General features: G+C 39.2%; 1 long non-coding RNA gene and 1 pseudogene across 1 annotated transcript in view; one reads left to right on the forward strand and one right to left on the reverse strand.

The window, feature by feature from the left end:
* Positions 1-26,358, forward strand: part of LOC137223965 (uncharacterized) — a 91,374-nt gene that overhangs the window by 53,676 nt on the left and 11,340 nt on the right. The gene's annotated exons all lie outside the window — the stretch shown is intronic.
* Positions 10,034-10,173, reverse strand: LOC137224211 (U2 spliceosomal RNA; annotated as a pseudogene).

Genomic DNA, 26,358 nt, shown 5'->3' on the forward strand with positions numbered 1-26,358 from the left:
TTGGCTTGAAGCCACCATGGTGACCTCTTTAACAATTCTCATGGTTCCCTGGGGTGTGGAAGTCCAATCTGGGAAACTCTGAGCTACATAAGAGCTGATAAACCACAATAAGGTCTGAGGATTTCCCTTTATTCTATCGGTGGCAATCTTAGAGTGAGTGTTCATGAATGCAGGGGGCCACTCCTCCGTGATTCCTGACAGTTTCCAGCACATTCTTTAGAGAGGAGGTTTGAGAACCAAAAGTTTGAAGTAAGCTCCACGTGGCTGTGTTGGACCATTAATTTGGCAGCATCTGGCATTTATAATCTGAGCAAAAGCTCCCTTCCTCTTTCTTAATCTTTATCCCAGATGAGAGCATGGCTCAGGACCAAGAAAGTTTTCAGTTTTTCTTCCCAGGAAAGCTAAGCCAGATGCACAGAATGCCACAGGGAGGCGACCATGGGAAGAGGGGTCAGAGTTGTCATATATTCCATGCAGTAGCTAGAGCACCACGGGGACACAACCTTTGATGAACACTTTTAATGCAGGCAATTCCAGGGATACCGCTTAAACCTAGCCCTGTGAGTTTATAGCAGATTATCAGACAGAATCATGATTTGGGGATATTTTTGCTATTTCCCAGTGTTTAAAAAATGCTTTAGCTCCTCTGTTGCCCAAGAGTATATATAAGTGATAGTTCCTTTAGTCCGGAAGTTTAAGCTCTACAACAATAAAATAAACATGTCACATATTTATGCACATATTATCCAAACACACACCAAGTACTTTTTGTGGTTGGTTTGAAGTTTTGATTCTGGGTTTCTGTATTTATTTATTTTTCTTTTAAGAAACAATGTGAATATCCTGTGTTAGGGTGGGAGTTGGGGGAGGTGACTTTTTCCAGATGATGGGAGAAATTGAATTTAGTTCCTCCAGGCTTGGAAAACTTCCGCCATTCAGTAGAATTAGAGATGAGCTTGAACAAGGTCAAAAAAAAGGGAGGTCTCTGAGGAGATAAGGGAAGCCTTTTCAGCTGGATGAGAACAGAGGCCAATCCAAGGGAAGTAGAGAGTTGTGTTCTTAAACTTGAACTTGAGCACGCATCAGAGTTGCCTGGAGGGATCCTGAAAACATGCATCACTGGGCCCCACCCTCCGAGTTTCTGATTCAGCAGGTCCAGGTGAAGCTCGAGCACTTGCAGTTTTAACAAGATCCCAGGTGATGCTGTTGCTGCTGGTCCAGGGACCACACTTTGAGAACGACTAGTATTGAGTAAAAGTTGATCTTAACTGGATCATAGACTCCACTGGGAATCTGAAGAAAGCTGTTAGAGTCCCCCTGGAAAACTGCACAAACAAAAATGTGAAATTTGGGGTCTAGTTTCAGGATTCAGTGATCCAGATTAAGGATACCCCTTAGGTATTGTTGACTGAAAAAAAATGCACGACCTAAAAGTTGAGAGTCATGTTTTACTTGGCAGACAAAACTCAGGACTTAAGCCTGGGACACAGCATCTCAGGTAATCCTGAGAGACTGTTCCGAAGAGGCAAGGGGGGAGCCAGGATATATAAGAGTTTTTGCAGCAAAAGACCAGGTAGTTGGAATCAAAAGATTACTGTCAATTAAAGAAAACCAGGTATATCAAGGTAGGGAATTTAGTGCTTTTCTTTGTATGGGAAGATGCAAAACTTGGGCTCACTGCCATCATTCCTTTGATATGCACCTCACCTATCTGGGGCCAGTATCCTATGTTCTTTCATCCTGAGTTCCCTCAGGGCTCCTCATCTAGGCAGCTGTAATGTGATGGCTTGATGGCTGCAACAGCCTTTGTTTACTGATGTGGCAGGTGACATTTTGTATTCGCAGTATTGCTCCATTTGAGATGGCCCACACTATCCCCAACTCCATGATTCTTCGATTAGGGATTTCATGCATCCATTCCACCAAACCTTGCAAGATGTGATGTGATGCTGCCTTTAGGGATGACTTAATTAAAGCCTCTGGATTTAACTCACATTCTTAAAGACAGAAAGGGTTTTGTAGAAAAAAATCATTTCCAAAACCCCAATATTTAAGACTCTGTGTAAATGTTTTTACAAAGTTTGTTCTGGTGCCCTGAAGGTACTCAATTCATTTTTTAAATAATTTGAATAAAACTATAACGCTTCTCTAAAGAAAGTTGACCTTGAAAGGATGAAGAAAAACTGCAGCATTTATGAAAAATGTTGAGTACGTACATTGTTAGTGTTGAGTGCCAGTTTCAAGTAATTACTGAAGGAAGAGAGATTTCCAGTAAGTAAGATAAAGGAAAGATAATTCTGAATTTTGTCAACCACAGACCATGGTGCAAGGAGAGAGAGCACAGCAAACTGCAAAAAGACATGTGTTTTTTGGTCAGAAGCCTTAATCTTGGATCGAGGCACTGACATTTACTAGTTCTGTAATCCTGCAAAAGCTATTCCCTTCTGGAACCTCAGCTTCCTTTTCTGTAAAATGAGTGTATTATCTATCTCACAGGTTTTTGTGAAGCTAAGATATACTTGTTAACTTGCCTAGCGTAGAGGAGCGTCAATAAATATCCTACGGGGTGTAAATTTTCCCACACTCAGTGTTATACCGTTTGATCCTTTTAGGTGGTACTTTGCCCATACTTGGGTGGTTTCCTCACTTGCATGCATTCATCAGAATTCTACTGAATTCTCAAAGGGGACTCTGCAGATCTCTGGAGTTCTCTCTCCATGCAGCTGTCCTCTCTCTGGTATTTGGTCCTGTGAACCCTGGCCACTTTTGTCTCTCAGGACTTTCTTACATCTCAACTCGGGGAGTCTCCTGGGCTCTGCTTGAGTCCCCCCTATAGTTCTCCAGCTAGAAATTCTCTCAAAGCAGTAAGCTGGGCCAGTTGTAGGGCTCCCCTCTCAGGGATCACTTTCCTTCAATGCCTGGTGTTCAGTGTTTTGAAACCATTGTTTCATATATTTTGTCCATTTTTTGGTCCATTGTTTCAGGCAGTAGAGTGTCTTGTCTCTGTTACTCCATCTTGGCTGGAAGTAAAGGTTCATTATTTTTTTAAATTTGTTTTTCCTTTTTTCTTTTGAAATCTTTCATATAAACCTAAGAGCATTTAAAATACATATGTACATTTTTAATAATAAAACACCCTTTCACATGTCAACCAAGTTATAGATTAGAACATTAAGAGTATATTAGAATTTTTCTCTAGGCCTCTCCCCAATTCTGTTCCCTTCTTTTCTCCACAAAGAAAAAAATTCCTCTGAATTTTATGTCTATTATTCACTTTTTAAAAAATATCTTTGCCACCCATGTGTGCATGCTTAAATAATATTTTTTAGTCTTGCCTGTTTTTGTATTTTCTATCAATGAAACCATAGTGTATGTATACTTTTGTGACTTGCTTCTTTTATCCTACATTATAATTTTGCTATTCAATCGTGTCGATGTAGTTCCTTCATTTTCATTGGTTGTATTCATGTTTTATTTACCGTTCTGTGGTTTATATACTTTTGGGTTGTTTTAAGTTTGGAGCTAGTGAGAACAATCTGCTTTGATTATTCTTATATTTGTACCCAGGTGCTCACGAACATGAGTTGATCGAGGATATATATGTTGGAGAGTAATTACTGAAATTGCAGTGTATGTACAAGTTTAATAGTGATGAAACATTGTTTTCCAAAGCAGTCATTCCCATTTATACCTCCAACAAAGTATATAAGAATTCTCACTGATTCACTTCTACACTTTATATTGCCACAGCTCTTAAATTTTGCGAAACAGGTGGGTGTTTAATGGTATCTTATTATGATTTTCATTTCTCTAATTACTAATGAAGTTTTTTTTTTATTTTTGCGGTACACGGGCCTCTCACTGTTGTGGCCTCTCCCGTCGCGGAGCACAGGCTCCGGACACGCAGGCTCAGCGGCCATGGCTCACGGACCCAGCCGCTCCGCGGCATGTGGGATCCTCCCGGACCGGGGCACGAACCCGTGTCCCCTGCATCGGCAGGTGGACTCTCAACCACTGTGCCACCAGGGAAGCCTGAAGTTAATTACTTGTAATGTTTTTGTCATTTGAGTTTCTTCTTTAGTAATATCTATCATCTATCTATCTACCTATCTTTGCTCAGCTTTATCTTGTTTTTTTCTCATTTTATCAATTCAGTAGTGTTCTTAGTATATTCTGAATGCTAGTCTTTTGTGCTAATATGTGTTGCAAATACCTCTTTACAGTTTGTTTTTTTTACTCCCTTTCATGATAGCGTTTGAGGAATTCTTAATTTCAGTGTAACTGGATTTATTAACTTTTCCTTTAAAATTGTTCATTAAAGAAAATCTTTTTAAAAATCCTTTAATATCCTCAAGGTCACAGAGATATTCTCCTTTGTGATATTCTTAAAGCTTTATTTTTTACCTTTCACATTTAGATCTGTTCTCCACTTGAAACTGGTTCAGTGGAACATTGAACTGCACAATCACTCTGCACTAAACTGCAATAGCAACTTTATCATTTATCAAATGATTGTCTATGTCTCCATTCTCTTCCACAGTTTGTCTATTCCTGTGCCCAAACCACATTGTCTTAATTACAATAACTTTACAGTAAACTTGATAATTGGTAGGGCAATTCCCTACCTTCTTCTTTCTCAAGAATTGACACTTTCACAATAATAAGTCCTCTAACCCAGGAATATGATGTACATGTCAGTTTATTTAGGCCATCTTTAATATGTAGTAAAATGTTTATGGCTTTCTCCATAAAAGTTTTCCACATCTTCTGTTAGATTTATCTTAGGTACATTTTCAAAATATTACTGGAGATGACATTTTTAAAAGTTCATTTTATCTATTTGTTGCAGGTTTATGAAAATGCAACTCATTTTTGTATGTTAACTGTATATTCAGCTGCACTGCTAAGCTCTCGTTAATTTTAATAATTTACCCATAGATTCTTTTGCATTTTCTATGTGTACATCCATGCCATCTGTAATAATGATAGTTTTGTTTCTCCCTTTGAAACTCTATGCTTTTACTTTTCCTCTTGAATTACTGCACTGACTAGAATTTTCAGCATAATATTGAACACAAGTGGTGAAAACGAGCACCCTTATCTCAATTCCCAATCTGAAAGAAAATATTTACAACATTTCACTGTTAAATATATTAACCGAAGAATTTTTGGAGACATTGGTTCTTCAGTACTTTGACTATTATTTCACTGTCATCTGGCTTTTTAAAAAAAATAAATTTATTTACTTATTTTTATTTCTGGCTGTGTTGGGTCTTTGTTGCCACGCGTGGGCTTTTCTCTAGTTGTGGCGAGCAGGGGCTACTCTTCGTTGCGGTGCGCAGGCTTCTCATTGCGGTGGCTTCTCTTGCTGCAGAGCACAAGCACGGGCTTCAGTAGTTGTGGCACTCGGGCTCAGTAGTCATGGCTCGTGGGCTCCGGACGCGCAGGCTCAGTAGTTGTGGCACTCGGGCTTGGCTGCTCCACGGCACGTGGGATCTTCCTGGAGCAGGGCTCAAACCCGTATACCCTGCATTGGCAGGCGGATTCTTAACCACTGCGCCACCAGGGAAGCCCCTGGCTTTTTTTTGAAAGATGAACAGTTAGGTGTCTGTCTAATTTTCCAATCCTCTGACCACTATTAAAATCCTCTCTGACTTTAGTCTTCTGCAGTTTTACTGTGAAGCATCTGGTTGTCGATTTCTTTTGATTTATGCTGCTTGGATTTGTAAGACTTCTTGAATCTCTGAGTGCTGCATTTTAAGAAAATTTTAACTGTTCTGTCATCAAATATTTTCTCTGCCAAATTCTCTCTCTTATCTCTTTCTGGAAATCAACTTAGATTTATGTTAGTCTTTCTCACTCTATTCTTATAACTTCTCATAAATTCACTTTCACAGCTATCCTGTTTCTTTATGATGACTCCTGAATAATTTTTCCAATCTCTTCCTGTTCACTAATTCTCTTTTTGATTATATGTTAAAATCTATCCATTTTGTTTTCTAAAGAATATTATATTCTTGGAACTTCCCTGGTGGTCCAGTGGTTGAGACGTAGCCTTCCAACGCAGGTGGTGCGGGTTTGATCCCTGGCTGGGGAGCTGGGATCCCACATGCCTCATGGCCAAAAAGCCAAAACATAAAACAGAAGCAATATTGTAACAAATTCAATAAATACTTTAAAAATGGTCCACGTCAAAAAAAAATATTATATTCTTAATTTTTAGAAGGCCTATTTATTCACTTTGAAATATGTTTATTCCTCTTAAAGAGTTTCTTTTTCCACGCACATATTTTCATAGTTGCCTTGCGTTTTTTTTTTATTTGAAGAAATAGACAACCTACAGTTGGATCTTGCTGCTTGTTCAATCTGTCGATCTCTGACTTCTGTGTTGTTTAGATTATTTATATTTAATGTAGCTAGTAGTATGATTGAATTTAAATCTAACATCTTGCTACTGTTTTCCATCAGTTCCTTGTTCTCTTTCCCCTCTTTTACCACCTTCTTTTGGATTGTGTCACGTATTTCTGATTTCATTTTATTACTACCATTTGTGTTATTAGTTGCATCTCTTTAATTTTTCTAGTGGTTGCTCTAGGCTTTACAATATCCATCTTTAACTTATCGCAGTTTACCTTCAAGTAAGATTATATTACTTCCTGTATAGTGTAATAATCTTACAGTGCTATGCTTCAAAAAATTTTTTTCTTTTAGAATCAATTTTTAAAAAAAATTTTTATTGGAGTACAGTTGGTTTACAATGTTGTGTTAGTTTCAGGTGTACAGAAAAGTGATTCGGTTATATACATATATATTTTTTTTTTTTCATTCTTTTTCAGATTCTTTTCTCATATAGGTTATAACAGAATATTGAGTAGAGTTCCCTGTGCTATACAGTAGGTCCTTGTTGGTTATCTGTCTTATATATAGTGGTGTGTGTATGTTAATACCAAGCTCCTGATTTATCCCTCCCCTCCACATTTCCCCTTTGGTAACTATAAGTTTGTTTTCGATATCTGTAAGTCTGTTTCTGTTTTGTAAATAAGTTCATTTGTATCATTTTTTTAAAAAAATTAGATTTCACATATGAGTGGTATCATAAGGTATTTGTCTTTCTCTGACTTACTACACTTAGTATGATAATCTCCAGGTACATCCATGTTGCTGCAAAAGGCATTATTTCATTCTTATACTTCAAATTCTTTCCTCCCACTTTTGGTAGGATGTTGGTCATACATTTTAATTCTACATGTTATAAAATGCACAATACATCATCATTTTTGCTTTAGATAGTCAGGTTTTTTTCTTTTTTAAAAAGAGCTTACAAATAAGATAAAGTCTCTTTATATTGACCATTTTAAAATTTTTTTGGTGCTTTTTATTGATTTGTGTAGGTTTAAAAACTACCACCTAATATCATATATCTTCTCCCTGAAGAATATTCTTTAACATTTCTTGTGGTTCAGTTCTGCTGGCAGTGAATTATCTCAGCTTTTATTGTCTGAAAGAAGTCTCTGTTTTTCTTTCATTTTTGAAATATATTTTCACTGGGTATAAAATTCTGGGTTGACAGGTTGTTTTCTTTTAGTACTTTAAAGACATTGCTTCATTGCTCTGGCTTTGTATAGTTTCTGATAGTCTGCTATAATTCTTATTTTTGTTCTTCTTTATGTAATGTTTCCTTTTTTCCCTTCTTGCCTTCAGTGTTTTCTTGCTTTTCAGTTTTCAGCAGTTTGTTTATGATATGTCTAAGTGTGTGTGTGGTGTTGGTATTTATCCTGCTTGGGATTCTTGGAGGTTAGCTATCATCATCATTGTTATTATTATCATCATTACTCTGTTCTCTTCCTTCTTCTTCTTTATTTTTTTTGGCCACGTCATGTGGCTTGTGGGAGCTTAGTTCCCCAACCAGGGATGAAACCTGTGCCCCCTGCGGTGGAAGAATGGAGTCCTAACCACTGGACCACCGGAGAATTCCTTTTCTCTTCCTTCTGAGACTAGTTACATATATGTTAGACTGATTCTGTCCCACAGCTCTTGGATGCTCTATTATATTTTTTTCACTCTTTTTTTTCTATTTGTGTTTCAGTTTGTATAATTTCTGTTGGCCTATCTTTATGCTTGCTGAATCTTTCTTTAGTTGTATTGATTCTGCTAACAAGTCAATCAAAAGATTTTTTCATCTCTATTACTTTTTAAAATTTCTGGCATTTCCACTGGACTCTATATTTTCTACTTCTCTGCTAAAATTCCCCCAAATATTCATGCATGTTATAGACCTTTTCCACTCAGTCCTTTAACATATTAATTCTAGTTATTTTGACATCCCTGACTAAGGGCTCCAACATCTGGGTCATCTCTGAGTCTGCTTCTGTTGATTCCCTAATCTCTTGACAATGGGTAGGTTCTTCCCTTGTCTTTCTGTGTGACTCAAATATTTGATTGAATGTCAGACATTATGTATTGAAGAACTGTAGACACTGAGACATGTATAGTCCTTATGTCTGGAAATAAGCATGCTGCTTCTTCAGTCAGGCCATTAGTGTGGGGCACTGGGTCCATCTAGTCACAGGTTGAACTAAACTTGGATTTTGTTGTTGTTGTTGTTATCTTCAGTGCGATACAAGATTGAAATTCAACCAGCAGTGGGTTATGGTTACCTTGTGCTTAGCGTGTGACCTGGCAGTGTTCCTGCTCTACCCATAGCTTCCAGTAGTCCCTTAACATTTGCATGGAAGAGGAAGTCTCTTTTTTTTCAGTGGAAGACTGTTGTTGATAGTTACTAATGGTAGGCTCCTGGTAGTAGTGGTGGGGACAAAGGGGGTTATCAGTTATCCTGATCCAGCCGTAGTCTTAGGCAAGCCTGTGACCCTGGAACTCAGAGGGTGGAACTTTCTCTGCAATTCTGCCCATATTCCCCCATGGTAGCCAAACTCTGCATTGTATTTATGGTGGTCTTACCCCTTCTCCAGTGGTAGCAGACTTCTAATTTATATCAGTACAGGAATCTGAGCCCAAGAGGTATTCCTGTGCTTTCCCCAGATGCAGAGGGCTTTTATTTCTACCCTTCCTTCAAGCAGTAGATCTTTCATAAAGTTTTGCTGCCCCTAACAAGTGGTAAAAAGCTTTTGCTCCAAAGAAAGAAGGATCTAGGGAAGCAGGCAGTCTTTTATGCATTTTTCCTCCCGCATCAGTCAATTACCATTGCACATCAGCAGGGACTTTCTCGAGTCTTCTGCCCTGTGCTTAGTTTTGACCTAGTAGAAGCCTGCAGAAAAGAACTTGCAAGTGAGTGCAGATTCTCTTTGTGTCAGGGACTCCCAGTTATTCTAAACTGATTCATCAGCCTGTACTGATTTTAAGAATTTATTAAGCAATATTAGCTGATTTCTTCTTATCCACCTTTATGGCAATGACCTCTTCTACTCATGCCCTCTCAAAGGCAAAAGTCCCACTTCTCTGCAGAGGGGATTGTCACTCTGTGGAATTCAATTTACTTGGTTGTCCTGTGACCTCATCTCTCTGGTGAGTTCTAGAAAAGTTATCATTTTACTGATTATACAATTTTTTCTTGTTGTTAGAATGGGAGCAACCTTGTCTAGCAGCTTTTTACATCCTAAGCACAAGCAGAACCCTCTCACCTTTCTTTTTTTTTTGAGTTTTAGCTCCTTTTATTTACTTTATTTTTTACTTTACTTTTTTTGTTTTTAAAAAACAGCTTTATTGAGATATATTTCACATACTATAAAATTCATCCATTTAAATTATACAATTCATTAGTTTCTAGTATATTCACAGTTGTGCAACCATCACCCAAATCAATTTTATAACATTTTATCATCCCCAAAAGAAACCCTGGACCACTTAGCAGCCACTCACCATTTCCGCCTAACCCATCCAGCCCCTAGCAACCACTAACCTACTTTCTATCAATGGATTTGCCTCTTCTGGACATTTCACATAAATAAAACCATACAGTACGTGGCTGTCTGTGGCTGGCTTCTTTCACTTAGCATAATGTTTTCAAGGTTCATTCATGAGGTAGCATGTATCAGTACTTCATTCCTTTCTAATAATATATTGTCCTTGGATAGAGGACATATCAGATCTTAAACTGATAAGAACAGATACTACTTTTGATCTTAGCCACCCATTTTTGGTTCTTGCTGAATCAGTTATTACTGTAGTGATTGTAAAAATGGGGATTTTCTACTTACATCATGCCTTTGCATTTATTAGTTGGCACTTTTTTTTCTGTAGAGTATAACTCCTCCTCCACTTGGGCTTTGTAAAGAATTTTTATCAGTGTCAGTATGACCTTCATGGATCCTTTTTCTTCAACGTGTAATATCCATTTCATTCAGTATTCATTCTGATGAATGCATGGCCTAGAATACTGCCAGTGGTTGCCCCTTCATGCAGACTCCTACAACCTTTTGACATGCCCTCATTAGTTTGGAGCATCATCATACTTTCTGGCATTTCCTTACTTTTCTATAACAAGGTGTCCCAGGCTCATGGAAGTCATGGAAGTCCTATTTAGGACTGCTCATTACTCATTACACAGTGCCCATTCCTAGGTTCAGATCTTTCCCAATTTCTTCCCTCATCTTCTCTCCTTGCTTTTTCTAGTTTCCCTTGATTCTCCCATTTACTTCATCCATTGTGCTGACATAGTGGTCTTATATATATATTATAGGCAATCAGAATGCATCATTTATGCCTTAAAAGTTTGGTCCAAGCTCTACTCTGCTTCTATCTTGCCTCCTACAGTCCATTCTTCTAAAAGCAGCAAGAACAATCTTTTAAAAACATAAATAAGGTATTAGTGACTTTTCTGCTTAAAATCCTCTAGTGACATCCAACTGCACATAGAATAAAAATAAAACTTCGTCCTATGGCTACTAAATACTTCTCCGATCTTAACCTCCTACCACTCTCTTGCTTGCTCCCATGCTTTAGCCTTTGTCTATCAACACACTAAGTTTATTGTTACTTCGGACCCCTAGCTCTTCCATTGTCTCTCTCTGGGGTGCTGGTCCTTGGATCGTAGCATCCTCATCATTCCAAGACTTAGGTTGAAGCCCTTTCCTGCTCAACCATCCAAATAAACCTTGTCTGTCTTATTTACTGCCATGCCCACACACGGCGCCCCCCCCCCCCGCCTTGAATGGAACTCATTATAGTTGGTAAATAAGTATTTGTTGAATCAATCAACAAGTGAATGAATGAATAAATCATATTCAGCACATCAGAATATCAGGTGTGATATGTATAGATTGAGGAAGTTTTTGGTTTTTATTTTGTTTTGTTTTGCTCAATGCTCAGGTATTATCACTACTGTTGTTTTATTATTATTATTTTGTGTGTATGCAAGAATGGAGGGATCAGGGCTACTTCCAGGTTCAAATCCATTTTGAAAACCTTAGGATTCTGGAAGGCTGTTTTGCAATAGTTAAAGTTTCACTGTTTTTTGTAGATGAAGTTAATTATATTTATGAAGAGTCTGGACGCTATAAACAAGATGAGAGCTCACTCTGAAAGTACCTGATGAGAGCTTACTCTCTTGTCAGCCATGGGCTTTGAAAGACAGATGGAATGGGAGATACGGTGATAGAAAGGGGCCTTGCTGTGTGGTGCTCAAGACTCAAAGGCTACTCTTTCTGCTTGTGAGACCAGTTTTGAAGAGAGGACTGTGTTACTTAATGATACTACTCATACCTCTGAAATGTTTAGAAACATGTCTCTGTTTTAGTTATACTTAACATCGTCCATTTTCTGTGAAACAGGCTCATAGCAGAGAGTTCCCCTGAAATAACACACTACAGGTCCCAAGAAAAATAGTCTATGAGTTGTTCCTGCATAGTTTAATTCAAATCAATACTAAATAGAATTAAGGACTTCCCTGGTGGTCCAGTGGTTAAGACTCCACACTCCCAATGCAGGGGGCCCAGGTTCGATCCCTGGTCAGGGATCTAGATCCCACATGCGTGCCGAAACTAAGAGTTCACATGCTACAACTAAGGAGCCCGCATGCTGCAACTAAGACCTCGTGCAACCAAATAAATAAATTAAAAAATAATAATAAATAGAATTAAGAATGCTGCATTTTTCAGATGAAAAACAAAATGTATAATGAAGCCTAGAACTCATATGGTAGTGGACACATATGACGGCTAATGAAATAGGAGTCAGATACTCTTGTCTTTGTCTCCAAATTCAGTCATTTCCTATCATATGGACAAATATCTGAGTTTTTAAGTTTGTTTTGGATGTGTAGCTGCCCCTAGAATTTTATTTGGCATATCATTTTTTTTCATAGCCTTCCAGTTTCTTAGCTATTGATAAGTCTAGAAATAATGCTTAAAGCTTTTATTACTTCCTCAAATTACAGTGATAAGTAAGAAAAAGAAGTAATTAAAATTTAAAATTCTTTCTGAATTAAAAAAAATGACCACTATGCAAAATGTCATCACTCTACAGTGTCAATATTTCTGACTCTTCTTACTAATGAGATAATTAAGAAAGAACTAGTTACCTGAAAATAAAAAAAATTTAAAAACAGTAAAAGTAATTGTCAAATAAAGCTAGCAAAGGCAAAATATAATATAGATGTGTGTGTATATATGCATATATATGTATACTATATACATATGTAAATATATAAATACATATGTATATATATGTTTTCTCCAAATCCTGTATTCATGACAGAATGCTATTAATCTTGTGGCAAATTGCTCATGGGAATTATTTTAAGAGCCAATTCCTACTCTATTTACTTAAGTGTCTGAAAAGCCAGAAAGGTTGACTCAGCCAGGGCTGGATGCAAGCATCATCAACCCATCAAATTCACTATCTAAAATAGTCTGGACAAGTTAAGTAATTTTGGCCTGAGCGCTAATGAGCTAGAGCATCCTCTGCTTGGACCACTCCCTGGTGTTAGGCTCGACGTTTAGAGTGGTCAGAAGTCACAGTGTCCTGCCTCTATGTGATGACAGCCCTGGTGGTCTGCCCTCATGGAGGCCTGAGCCTCGGGTGTCTTTCTAGCAGTGAAGAGGTTTCTCCCCAGTTCCTCATATTCCTAGGTCGACCCCCTTGGGATATATGCTGTGTATTTGGGAGGCATAGCTAGTGGTCAGGGAGATGTTTTGTTCCTTGCAAACCTACCTGGCCTAATACTGAGGACACAGAAATGGTAATTTAGAAATATAACCTTAGAGATCTAAATCAAATGTGGGTTCCCCCAAAGCACCTCTCTTTCTCCTCAGAGAATCTAACATAATGAAATAAAATTGTCGACACCAGATCTGCAACTTCACCGTTTTATTTTCCTTCTTCTCTGACTTTATTTTTTAATTTTGTTTTATTTTTTAAATTTATTTTTGGCTGTGTTGGGTCTTCGTTGCTGTGCATGGGCTTTCTCTAGTTGCAGCGAGCGGGGGCTACTTTTTGTTGTGGTGCGTGGGCTTCTCATTGCGGTGGCTTCTCCTGCTGCGGAGCACGGGCTCTAGGCGGGCAGGCTCAGTAGTTGTGGCATGTGGGCTTCAGTAGTTGTGTCTCGCAGGCTCTAGAGGGCAGGCTCAGTAGTTGTGGGGAAGGGGCCTAGTTGCTCCAAGGCATGTGGGATCTTCCCAGACCAGGGCTCGAACCTGTGTCCCCTGCACTGGCAGGTGGATTCTAAACCACTGCACCACCAGGGGAGTCCCTTCTCCAATTTTCTATTTTAAGAATTTTCAATCCCATAGAAAAGTTGAAACAATAGGACAGCACACACTTATTTACCCTCTCTCTAGATTCAAACGTTGATACATTTTGCCACGCTGGGCCATTTGAAAGTAAGTTTCAGACATCATGACCACAATTCTTCAACATGCACCTCCTGAGAACCATGGACATTCTTCCATCATATCATTATCATGCCTAAGACAATTAACAGTAGCTCCATAATATAATCTAATATCTAGTTCATTTTCAAATTTCCTCAGTTGCCACCCCAAATGGCTTTTTTTTTTTTTTTTTTTTTTTTTTTTTTTGCGGTACGTGGGCCTCTACTGTTGTGGCCTCTCCCGTTGCGGAGCACAGGCTCCGGACGCGCAGGCTCAGCAGCCATGGCTCGCGGGCCCAGCCACTCCGCGGCATGTGGGATCTTCCCGGACCGGGGCACAAACCCGTGTCCCCTGCATCGGCAGGCGGACTGTCAACCACTGCGCCACCAGGGAAGCCCCGTCCAAATGGCTTTTATAGCTTTTTGTGTGTGTGTGTGGGGGGGGGGGGTACGCGGGCCTCTCACTGTTGTGGCCTCTCCCGTTGTGGAGCACAGGCTCCGGACGCGCAGGCCCAGCGGCCACGGCTCACAGGCCCAGCCGCTCCGCGGCATGTGGGATCCTCCCGGACCGGGGCACGAACCCACGTCCCCTGCATCGGCAGGCGGACTCTCAACCACTGCGCCACCAGGGAAGCCCATTATAGCTGTTTTTTAAAGTATCCAACAAGTTTTATGAATTGAAATTGGTGGTTAGTCTTCAGTTTTTCAAAATTTAGACCAGTACCCTCCCTAAATCCTTTATTACTCATAACATTTATTTTTATAATGGTGCAAAACTGTATCTTTCTGGCAAAAAGATCTGCAGTACCTACATTACTTTTTTAACGAAATTCATATTTACTCAAATATATATTTACTATACCTTTTAAATCATATTTGTCTTTGTTTATACTTTGTTATTTTATATTCTCATAAGTAGCTTTATAATAGCCTTTAGTTGTTTTATGCTAATGTATTCTTCCCCTATTTCATGACTCATTTAAAACCTTATTTTTCAGGTATTCTCATGTATAGTTGCAGGTAGCATATATTGAAGTCATCTTTTTGGAGGGCAATTTTGAAAGCATCTATCAACATTTAAAATATACATATATAGGGCTTCCCTGGTGGCGCAGTGGTTTTGTTTAAAATGTTTTATATATGCATATATATTTTGCATGTTTAATGGGTACATAGATATGCATTTATGTATGTTATATACATTTGTATATGTATGGGAAAATGACTTGAAGGTAAAAGTAATAGTAAAAGTAATTGTGTATACTGCAGATTAAGTTTTCTTTAAAAAACTTAAAATTTGTTGTTTTAGCTGTGGGTTTTGAGAGATGGGAAAAGGAGAATTCTCTTTTTACTTTGTAAACTTCTTAATATGTTATATTTTGCAACGAGGGTGTATTGCTTTTATAACGAAAAATATAACAAAGGTTTTAAACTTTCATCATATCAAAATAAATTATATCATATGTCAAAATAATTTTCAGAGAATTTAGAGATAAATGTAAAAATCCAATCTTTTTAAAAAAAGAGACTTTTTATAAATTTTATACTTCCATGTGTAAACCACTAGCACCTCTAAATAAAAACTCTGCTTATTTATATAGTTTTCAATGTTTGGTTAAGAAGTTTTTCTAATGCAAATTAAGCAATAGTTAGTTTTTAAAAGAACTTCAAAAACAATATGAAAAAGTGCTGATGACTCGTATCATAAGAACATCTTTGCTAATGTTTTAAAAAGTCGAGAAGAAGGAAAGGAGGTTCTTGGCAGATTGTTTTCCATTAGAACATCATAAAGCTGGAAAGGTGCAGAAAAGAGGCACTGTCAGGGAGACTGGGGCTAGGGGGAAGGGCAGAAGGAAATATTTGGAATGCAGGTTATTGTGCTACCAAGTAGTTTCTTCCTTTTTCAGTCTGGCCACGTGCAAGAGCCTCAAGGGAGACGTGAATAGAATAGCAGTTAAAAGGAACATCTGGTAGACCAGCCACCTTCTCAGGCCTGCCAGCCTGTATCACAGGGTAAAGGAAAGAGGCCATGGTCGGGAGGAAAGTGCTGTGGCTTTTGCCACCATCCTGACACTGAAAAGCCCTGAGAGGGCCTAACGTGGAAAGAAAGCTCAGGGTCAGTTAGGGAGAAACAAACCTGGAAAAGGTAATTAGATTTCAGCCAAGCAGTTATTAACAAGGAAGGAAAACTGAGAAAAGATCTTGGTTGCCCGCATTCTTTAACTGTTATGATGATTTTGCTTTCAATATAAATTTGGCATTTGGAAAAAACAGTTCATCTTTATCCCTAGATTTTTTTTTTCCTAAATGAAGAGCTCTATTTTGTTATGGTGATGGTTTTTAGAAACATAATTGAGAGGAAGAATATACTAAGATCTTCATCCCAGTAACCACACCTGTGAATGGCCTCATCTTGAAAACCATGAGATCACAGTCCAACCATAATTCCTATTACAGATGATCTGGCTTAGGGTGGGCCAAAGACATTCCCTCTGATTTCTAATTTCCTCTTAAACTGTACCAGGCTGATTGAATGAAGTAGCCAACACCCAAACTGTTCTGATCACACCTATATTTGGGGCAAAGCAGTCAAAAGATGTGTAGATTACCCTCCCATCCTATTTCTTCCGATTCTCCTGGGCCCCATGTACACACATAATCAGGACTCTTCCTGCAATCAGGCAGCAGGAGATGGAGTGGTGAGGGAAGGCTCTGAATCAACAGGCAGTAGAGCTGTGCCCAGTCTGGTTGCTATTTGCAGGAGGGACAAGAAGCAGAGTTAATTCTAGGCAAAGATTGCCATGTGCACAGCCTGGTGTGTCTAAGTCAGCCTGCAACTTGCTTGGCTCCCACTGTATGTGTTCTCTGTGTGTTTTGTGTGTGTGTGTGTGTGTGTGTGTGTGTGTGTGTGTACAGTTACTAAAGGTCTCAAGAAATTACAGAGTACTAATCATTTACAGATAGAGATTGTACAGGTAGACTCGGTTTTATCACTGCCTCTTTTACTTTCTGAAGTTTGGACCAGCCTTCCTTAGGTCTGCCCTCTGTTAGTTTGTTGCAGTTTCCCAAAGGTTGGCTGCAGCTGAGCAGACTGTCCAGTTCAGACTGTAGGAATCCCTTGTGCTCTCTAGGCCACTCAGTCTCCAGCTGACCTCTGACCTAGACTATGCATTCTGTCCCAAAGCGGTACACCCTACCCCCTCTGCCTGAGAGTATGGTGCTAACTCTTAGGTTATGTTCAAAATTCACATGTTGTATTCTGCACCTTTTTTTCAGTCAGTCTTTGTTTTCCTGAACACTTGAGCAGCTTTTTGTACTGCAGTGCAGCTTGGTTAAAGAAAGGTGTCATTCTTTAGCTTTATTCCCTCCTGGTCTGGCTGACAGGAATGGTAGAAGATTAATTCCTGCTTCTTCTTGTAAACCAGCACTTTTTTCTGTAGCTGAGGCCTCTAATCAGCATATTAACAATACTCCCTAAATTTACATAATGTATGCATGATTCAGTTTCTCCATATCCTTGTCAGCATTTGATGTTGTCACTATTTTTTATTTTAGTTGTTCTGGTAGCTATGTAGTGATGGCTCATTGTGGTTTTAATTCATGTTCCCCTAATAGCTCATGATGTTGAGCCTCTTTTCCTGTGTGTATTTGCCATCTATATATCCTCTTCAGTGAAATGTCTGTTCTTGTTTTTTGTCCATTTCCTAGTTGGGTGGTTTTTTTTCCTGTTGAGTTTTGAGAATTCCTTATGTATCCTAGATACAAGTCCTCTGTTGGATATGTACTTTGCAAATATTTTTCCAACTCTATAACATGTCTGTTCATCTTCTTCAAATGGGTTTTCACAGAACAAATTTTTAAATTTCATGAGGTCCACAGAAAACTACTAGAGCTAATCAATTAATTTGGTAAAGTAGCAGGATACAAAATTAATGCACAGAAATCTCTTGCGTTCCTATACACTAATGATGAAACATCTGAAAGAGAAATTAAGGAAACACTCCCATTTACCATTGCAACAAAAAGAATAAAATACCTAGGGATAAACCTACCTAAGGAGACAAAAGACCTGTATGCAGAAAACTATAAGACACTGATGAAAGAAATTAAAGACGATACAAACAGATGGGGAGATATACCATGTTCTTGGATTGGAAGAAATAACACTGTGAAAATGACTATACTACCCAAAGCAATCTACAGATTCAATACAATCCCTCTCAAACTACCAATGGCATTTTTCACAGAACTAGAACAAAAAATTTCACAATTTGTATGGAAACACAAAAGACCCCGAATAGCCAAAGCAATCTTGAGAATGAAAAATGGAGCTGGAGGAATCAGGCTGCCTGACTTCAGACTATACTACAAAGCTACAGTAATCGAGACAGCATGGTACTGGCACAAAAATAGAAATATAGGTCAATGGAACAGGATAGAAAGCCCAGAGGTAAACCCATGCACATATGGTCACCTTATCTTTGATAAAGGAGGCAAAAATATACAATGGCGAGAAGACAGCCTCTTCAATAAGTGGTGCTGGGAAAACTGGACAGCTACATGTAAAAGAATGAAACTAGAACACTCCCTAAGACCATATACAAAAATAAACTCAAAATGGATTAAAGACTTAAATGTAAGGCCAGACAATATAAAAGTCTTAGAGGAAAACATAGGTAGAACACTCTATGACATAAATCACAGCAAGATCCTTTTTGACCCACCTCATAGAGAAATGGAAATAAAAACAAAAATAAACAAATGGGACCTAATGAAACTTAAATGCTTTTGCACAGAAATGGAAACCATAAACAAGGTGAAAAGACAATGCTCGGAATGGGAGAAAATATTTGCAAATGAAGCAACTGACAAAGGATTAATCTCCGAAATATACAAGCAGCTCATGCAGCTCAATATCACAAAAACAAACAACCCAATCCAAAAAAAGGCAGAAGACCTAAATAGACATTTCTGCAAAGAAGATATACAGATCGCCAACAAACACATGAAAGGATGCTCAACATCACTGATCATTAGAGAAATGCAAGTCAAAACTACAATGAGGTATCACGTCACACCAGTCAGAATGGCCATCATCAAAAAATCTACAAACAATAAATGCTGGAGAGGTTGTGGAGAAAAGGGAACACTCTTGCACTGTTGGTGGGAATGCAAATTGATACAGCCACTATGGAGAACAGTATGGAGCTTCCTTAAAAAACTAAAAATAGAACTACCATACGACCCAGCAATCCCACTACTGGGCATATACCCTGAGAAAACCATAATTCAAGAAGAGTCAAGTACCACAATATTCACTGCAGCACTATTTACAATAGCCAGGACATGGAAGCAACCTAATTGTCCATGGACAGATGAATGGGTAAAGAAGATGTGGCACATATATACAATGGAATATTACTCAACCATAAAAGAAATGAAATTGAGTTATTTGTAGTGAGGTGGATGGACCTAGAGTCTGTCATACAGAGTGAAGTAAGTCAGAAAGAGAAAAACAAATACTGTATGCTAACACATATATATGGAATCTAAAAAAAAAAAAAAGAAAAGGTTCTGATGAACCTAGAGCAGGACAGGAATAAAGATGCAGACGTAGAGAATGGACTCGAGGACATGGGGAGGGGGAAGGGTAAGATGGGACGAAGTGAGAGAGTAGCATTGACATATATACACTACCAAACGTAAAATAGCTAGTGGGAAGCAGCTGCCTAGCGCAGATCAGCTCCGTGCTTTGTGACCACCTAGAGGGGTGGGATAGGGAGTGTGGGAGGGAGATGCAAGAGGGAGGGGATATGGGGATATATGTATACATACAGCTGATTCACTTTGTTATACAGCAGAAATTAACACAACATTGTAAAGCAGTTATATTCCAATAACGATGTTAAAAAAGCTTTTCATGAGGTCCAGCTTACCAGTTTTTTCTATATTGGATTGTGCTTTGAGTGTCAAGTCTAAGAACTGCTGGCTTAGCCCTACATCCTGAAGATTTTCCTCTGTGCAGACTTGCATTTTTCACCAAATTTGGGACTTTTTCAGCCATTATTTCTTCAAATGCTCTTTCAGCTCTACAATCTTTCTCTGGTCCCTATGCAACTACAATAGTAAGAATGTTGATTTTTTTGTTATTGTCCCACAGGCAGTTGTCTCAAGTTCACTGCTTCTGTCCTTTGTCATCTTTATTCTACTATTGAGCACATAGAGTGGGTTTTTAAATTTGTATTTTTCAGTTCTATAATTTCTATTTGTTTTTTTTTTTAAATAACTTCTGTTTGCTGGGGTTTTCTATTTTTTTTCATTTATTTCAAGAGAATTTGTTATTGATGAAGCACTTTTATGATTCTGTTTTAGAATCCTTGTCAGATAATTCCTACCTTTGCTTTGTCTTGGTGTTGGCATCAGCTGATTGGCTTTTCTTATTCGAGTTGTAACTTTCTTCGTTCTTGGTATGATGGTGATTCTCAGCTGTATTCTGGACACTTTGCCAATTATGTTGGCAATACTCTGGGTCCCATTTAAAGCTTTTATTTTAGCAGGCGTTCACCCTCTTCAGGTTTGGCATGCAGCTCCTGACCTACTTTTGTGGCTGTGATTCCAATGGCAGTTTAATTCCTAGAGCCTTTGTGGTGCTATGTTAGTGGGTTTGGTTTATCAGTGCCTGGGGCTCCCTGTGCTCCCTGCTGGTGCTGGCTAAGCGGGTGGAGGCTGGTCCCCAGGCCTGGGTGCTTGGGCGAGACTTGGTGAGGAGGGGTGTGGTAGGATGCCCCTGTCAATGTCCCCTGGCTGCTTCTGGGCAAAGGAGAGTTTGGGGCCCATGGGAACAAAGAGGCTTCTTGGACCAGGCAGCTTGCTGTCGCCGGGTCTTTTCTCCTATTTCTGCCCACTCACCTCAGTTTCTCTTGGCAGAAAAGATGTCTCAGGCCCTGCAGGAAGGAAAGTGCGTCCCCTAGCTCAGGGCTCCCAATTCATCCCCCTTGCCTGTGGAGTTGGCTTTGCCTGATGCTGTCAGAGGGTCTCCTGTTCAATATGGGAGAAGAGTGAGCCCACCTGTGCTGCCTTCCTTTCCTAGGTGGGGAGCTGGGAAACATGTCTGGTGACCTTCTGTTGGGTAGATGGCTGGTGCAAGATGCCCTACCACTGTGCCATTCCTCTCCTCCTGGGGTCCCAGACCAGCTCGCCTTCTTCTCACCACTTCTCAGAGTTCTCCTCTGCATGCCTTGCATGCCGTTTCCAGAGTGTATAGTTGACCAGGAAACAAATGACTCTATGCCATTGGGTCCAGACTGGAGGTCCGTGTATGTGTGTTTTATGACTTCTGTTGTCTTCCTTCAAGATGCTAGGCTGGGGTATGGAGGGAAGAAAGCTGTTTGATGCAGCAAACACACATTAATTAAAGTAAGGGAAGAGTTACTTCTCATTGGCTTAGAATTTAATAATCCTTATAAATTTATTTCCTGAAGATTGTCCCTTCATTTGCCTCAAAACAGTATTTTCTCCAAGCAACCTTTTTTTTGTCCTTGCCTAGGTTTGTACAACTGGCAGCATAGTCTTTCTGCTCACAATATCCTAGAAAACTACAGGATGTGCTGAGCAGTGAGAATTTGCCTTTCCGCCTTGTCCGACTTTACCTTTATCCAAGCTGCAGACAAAGTTTCTAGGAAGCAACAGCAACCTCAGTACTTACCAGATTTAACTGTCCCCAAACTCTGAAGTAACTACAGATCTCATAGTTGTAAGATAATATACATGTAATAGGTCATCCAGTAACTATCAGCTGAATGAATGATTCATAATTTCAATTTTTATTTTCTTAGATTCTCATCTGAATCCCCATTTTTCTTAAGATAATCATTTATTCATAATTTGATTGAATGTGTCTTGAAAGTAGGTTGAATGCTCTGGTTGTGTGTTTCCATAATTTCCTGCACTTCCCTTCATGCAAGAGATATCTTCTGGTCCGGTTCATCGAGCTCCTCATGAATGTTGGACCTTATACTCGTGTTCACATAAGCAAACAATTGACTTTAGGAATATGTAGAAAGACATTCATTAAAAGGAACAATCAGGGCTTCCCTGGTGGCGCAGTGGTTGAGAGTCCGCCTGCCGATGCAGGGGACACGGGTTCGTGCCCCGGTCCGGGAAGATCCCACATGCCGCAGAGCGGCTGGGCCTGTGAGCCATGGCCGCTGAGCCTGCGCATCCGGAGCCTGTGCTCCGCAACGGGAGAGGCCACAACAGTGAGAGGCCCGCGTACCGCAAAAAAAAAAAAAAAAAAAAAGGAACAATCAGCAAAGGTGGGGAGTTGGGGAGCTAGAGTTCCCTCCTCCTCACCCCAAAGCCTTGAGATGTCTTCAGAGGCCCCTTCGGTTTAGTACATGTATGGTCTGGATGCGAGGCTCACATGATTCTTCTCAATGACTAGGAACTGACATCTGAACTTACTCAGCTTCCCAAGAATTCATATTCAACCTCCAATGGAATGCTACTGAACAAACCACACTTCATTTTACCTGTGGGATACCACCCTTGGGGCATTCATGATGCAGGCATCGAAATGAACCCTCTCTGGACACCTCGCGTCCAATCACAGGATGCACGGCATTTTGCTGTTATTGCTTATTCAATCATATGTCATATCCATCTAGACTCTAAGCAATGGGTGAAGAGAACTGTGCTAATTTCGCTATCCATTTTTTCTCCAGTAGCTAACACAATGCCTGACACACAGCGGGTGTTCTTATTTAATAATTAACTATTCCACTGTGGGTTCTCTGCCGTGTACTCTTCTAATAGTGAGTAAACCAAGTTCCTTCTCTTACGAAGCTTACTTTCTAGTGGGAAAGATAGGCCATAAACAAACAAACTATTAGGTATAAAATAAGCTACGATGATGTATTGTACAGCACGGGGAATATAGCAAATATTTTATAAGACCCTTAGATGGAGTATAACCTTTAAAAATTGTGAATCACCATATTGTACACCTATAACATATAGTATTATACATCAACTATACTTCAATTTAAAAAAGTAAATAAATAATAGAAAAGTAAAAACATAATAATAATTAACTATTCCAGACACTGGTAGGGGTGAGAAGGAGTCCAAAATGTGGAAGAACTGGTTGTTTCCCCAAGAACTTACAACTTTGGTGAGGAAGATTCATGGGGAAATAACTAACGGTGGTATAAGTCATTCAAATAAATGCTAGGAAGAGATTAAAATGATCAGCCCTGGTAGTCACCATCACAGGGAGGTTAATTACTAATTTATGGGATCAAGGAAGGCTTTACACAGGAAGCGGGTTTCAGCTCATCTGAAAATAATGCAGTCTGGTAGATGTAAATTCCTTCTCCAGAGTGCATCCCCCCTTTTCCTGACTTCTTTTTCCTCAAAGGAGAAAATTTCACAAAGTCTTCCTGTTACTAAGGGTCTACTTCCTGCGGAAAGTCCTGGATAGCATTCAATGATTTAAAAAGAACCTCTGTGGGATAATAGTATATCCAGATCTGGGTGCTAAGTCTGGAGGGAAAATATTAACCAAATTTTCAACTCAAATACTATTCCAGGGCCGTTGGGAGTCACGTTGTTTTGGTTTAGCAGTTTGGTTTTGGCTCATAAGTAATCTCAGATGGCAATAGCCTTCTAATTAGGTCTCAGTCATGCTGACTGTAATTCATTTAAGGGTGTGAACATTTTTTTTTCTTAATTGGATTCATAGCATTACTGACTTCTCCAATGACCAAGAGAAATTGTATAAACTTTGGTAATTGGATTTTCCAATGGAAGGGCTATTAACTCTCTCAAGAAGAGAGAATATATAACAAATCCAATTCAACTCTGTTATTTTCTTATAAAAAGCCTGCACATTTTCATAAAATATTTTGCTAAAATATCGCCAAATGTTTTGGGGCTGCCTCACTGATTTTTCACCAGGAACTTGATTGAAAAGGTGGGAAAGAGGCAAATCATATTGCTTTTCTTTAAATGATTTCTTCAACACAGAAAGGTTAGGTGACTTGCTGTTTATCACACAGCAGACCAGGAGCAGAGTCGCTGACTGTATCTTATATGATGTGCTTATTTTGTGGCTAGAAAAAAGACCTTTGCCCCTAATAATAGTTAGGTGTTCACTAACGACTCAGAAAATGAGGGTGTGGGACTAGGAATGAAGGAGTTAAAAATGAACATCTTGAGGACTTCCCTGGCAGTCCAGTGGTTGAGATTCTGTGCTTCAAATGCAGGGGGCACGGGTTCGAAACTAAGCCCACATGCCTTGTGGCACAAACCAAAAAAAAAAAAAAGGAAAAAAAAATGAACACCTTGAGGAAGGCAGGAGAAGGTGGAGAAGTTGGCGTTGAAGGCTGTCTGAGGAAAGCAGGATTTCTGGATGCAATCTCTAAGGCCACACGATTGGCCCTTGCCACCAGAATGGTGGGATATAAACATCGGAAAAGGCTGTGACCCTGGGGTCAGGGGTGACCAAGAAAGAGCTGTGGCAGAGCTGACTACATGAAGTTTGGTTGGATGAATTAAACATTTCCAGGCCTTTCCTTCCTCTACGTGAAGTAGTTTATATCCCATTATCTTCAGCAAAGCTTATTGGGGTCAAAACATTTATTGTCTCTACCTCACAATTAGCTCTCATCTTCCCCCCATCGTGCTATTTGCACGGGCTTCTCCTCAAATAGATTATAGTCTCTTCAGGGGCGAGGACCAAAGCTTATAGATTGTATCCCTGCAGGGTCCTGTACAATTCCTTCTACAAGTTAGGAGGTCAGTAAATACCTTTTGATGGTATTTCATTTAATGTAGATGTAAGGGAGGTCCATCCTGTTTATCTCCAGGTCAAGACAATTCCCATTTTTTTTGAGGACTGATGTTCTCCTCTTTTGCACCTGGGAATCATCAGAGGTGGCACCAGAGCCATGCCTTCACTTTGAGATTCTCCCTGATAGGCCAAGCAGAGCCAATGAGTCTTTCTCTTAGACCTTTGGCATTTGAGAGAAGGAGGAAAAAGACATTAGAGTTTCCTGCCAATGGAAACCCATTATCAGAAGAAAGCAAGGTCCACAACTCCCTGGTCCCTGTATGAGGCACACACTCCGGCCGTTCATCAAGAGGCATAGTTTCCATTCTTATCCACCATCAAACATCACAGTTTCCCTCCGGTGTCAGCTGACAATTCCTCGAGCTCATGAAAAATGAGATTCCAGTCTAGCGATGGTCATAAACCTATTAATGCTGTTCTATCCAATGATAATCATAAACTCAGTTCTGTCTAGTGAGACATAGTAGGAAGTCTGCTGAGGGTCTTCTATAAAATACTTATTGCTACTTGAGAAAAAGAGAAAGAATAATAAGTTTCTCTCTGCCCTTGCCACCATCCTCACCCCCTGCTTCCTGCCTTTAAACCAAGAGCCTGGTGTTAAGGCAGCTATCTTGTGACCATGAGGCAACCAAGTACAAGAATGACTGGCCCACAGAGGCTGGTAAAATGAAAGGATGGAAAGGATCTGGCTCCTTGATGACACTGTTAAGTGGCAGAACCAGCCCTGGAATATCTGGAATGTTATTTTGTCAGAGAATTAAATGTCTTTTTTTTCTAAAGCCACTCAGTCAGATTTTGGTTATTTGCAGTAAAATGTATCCTAAGGTTAGACCATCTGACCCAGATCTTCCTTGAATTTCATTAGATTCACTAGTATACTTCCTATAGATTCTTTTCCCCCTTTGGGTAACCAGAGTAAATTTCTATTTTGTGCAACCAAAGAAGCATTAACTTCTTATGTCGGCTTATTAACTTATTACATAGGCTTTTCACAAAATATTTGAGGTTTTTTTTTTTTTATATCATAGGAGGAAATCAGGAAAAATGATCGTCCAAATGTAGAGAGTATTTGTTTCCTTTGCTTCCTTGAGTATTTTCCTCGGCATTTTGACTTAACTCTGGATGAAAGCAGCAATCAACTCAAAAGCTACTGTTGCTATTATACTCTTAGCTTTGAGAGAGAATTGCAAAAGAGAGATAAGAGAGTTCGAGCATGGCTTAATCAAAGGTAGATGCTCTTGCTGGTAACCTAGGGAATGGAATTCGAACTTAGCATTTTATGTCACCTGAGGTGAGAGTAAAGTTTATATAAAAATATGTAGTGAAGAGCATTTCAAATTGGCATGTCTCCTTTTTAAAGAGATGAGATAACATTTAGTGAAAGCTGCAAAGATATTCATGTCCTTTGAGCAAGTAATTCTACGCTAGAGAATTTTTCCTAAGGAAATATTTTGACAGATGTAGGACAGATGTTTCTATCTGTAATATGAAAAAAAAAACCACTGAAAAAGAAAAACATTAAATATTCAACAATAAGAAGATAATGTCGTTAATTACAATATATCAACTAGAGGGCCTACAATCCAACCATTAGATATAATAATGATGTAAGCAAGGTAAGAATATAGAAAATGTTTGTCATTTTTTTTTAAAGCACAATACCTAGTGATATGTAAACTAT

The sequence above is a fragment of the Pseudorca crassidens genome, chromosome 4 (genome assembly GCF_039906515.1).
Source record: "Pseudorca crassidens isolate mPseCra1 chromosome 4, mPseCra1.hap1, whole genome shotgun sequence".
Taxonomy (NCBI): Eukaryota; Metazoa; Chordata; class Mammalia; order Artiodactyla; family Delphinidae; genus Pseudorca; species Pseudorca crassidens.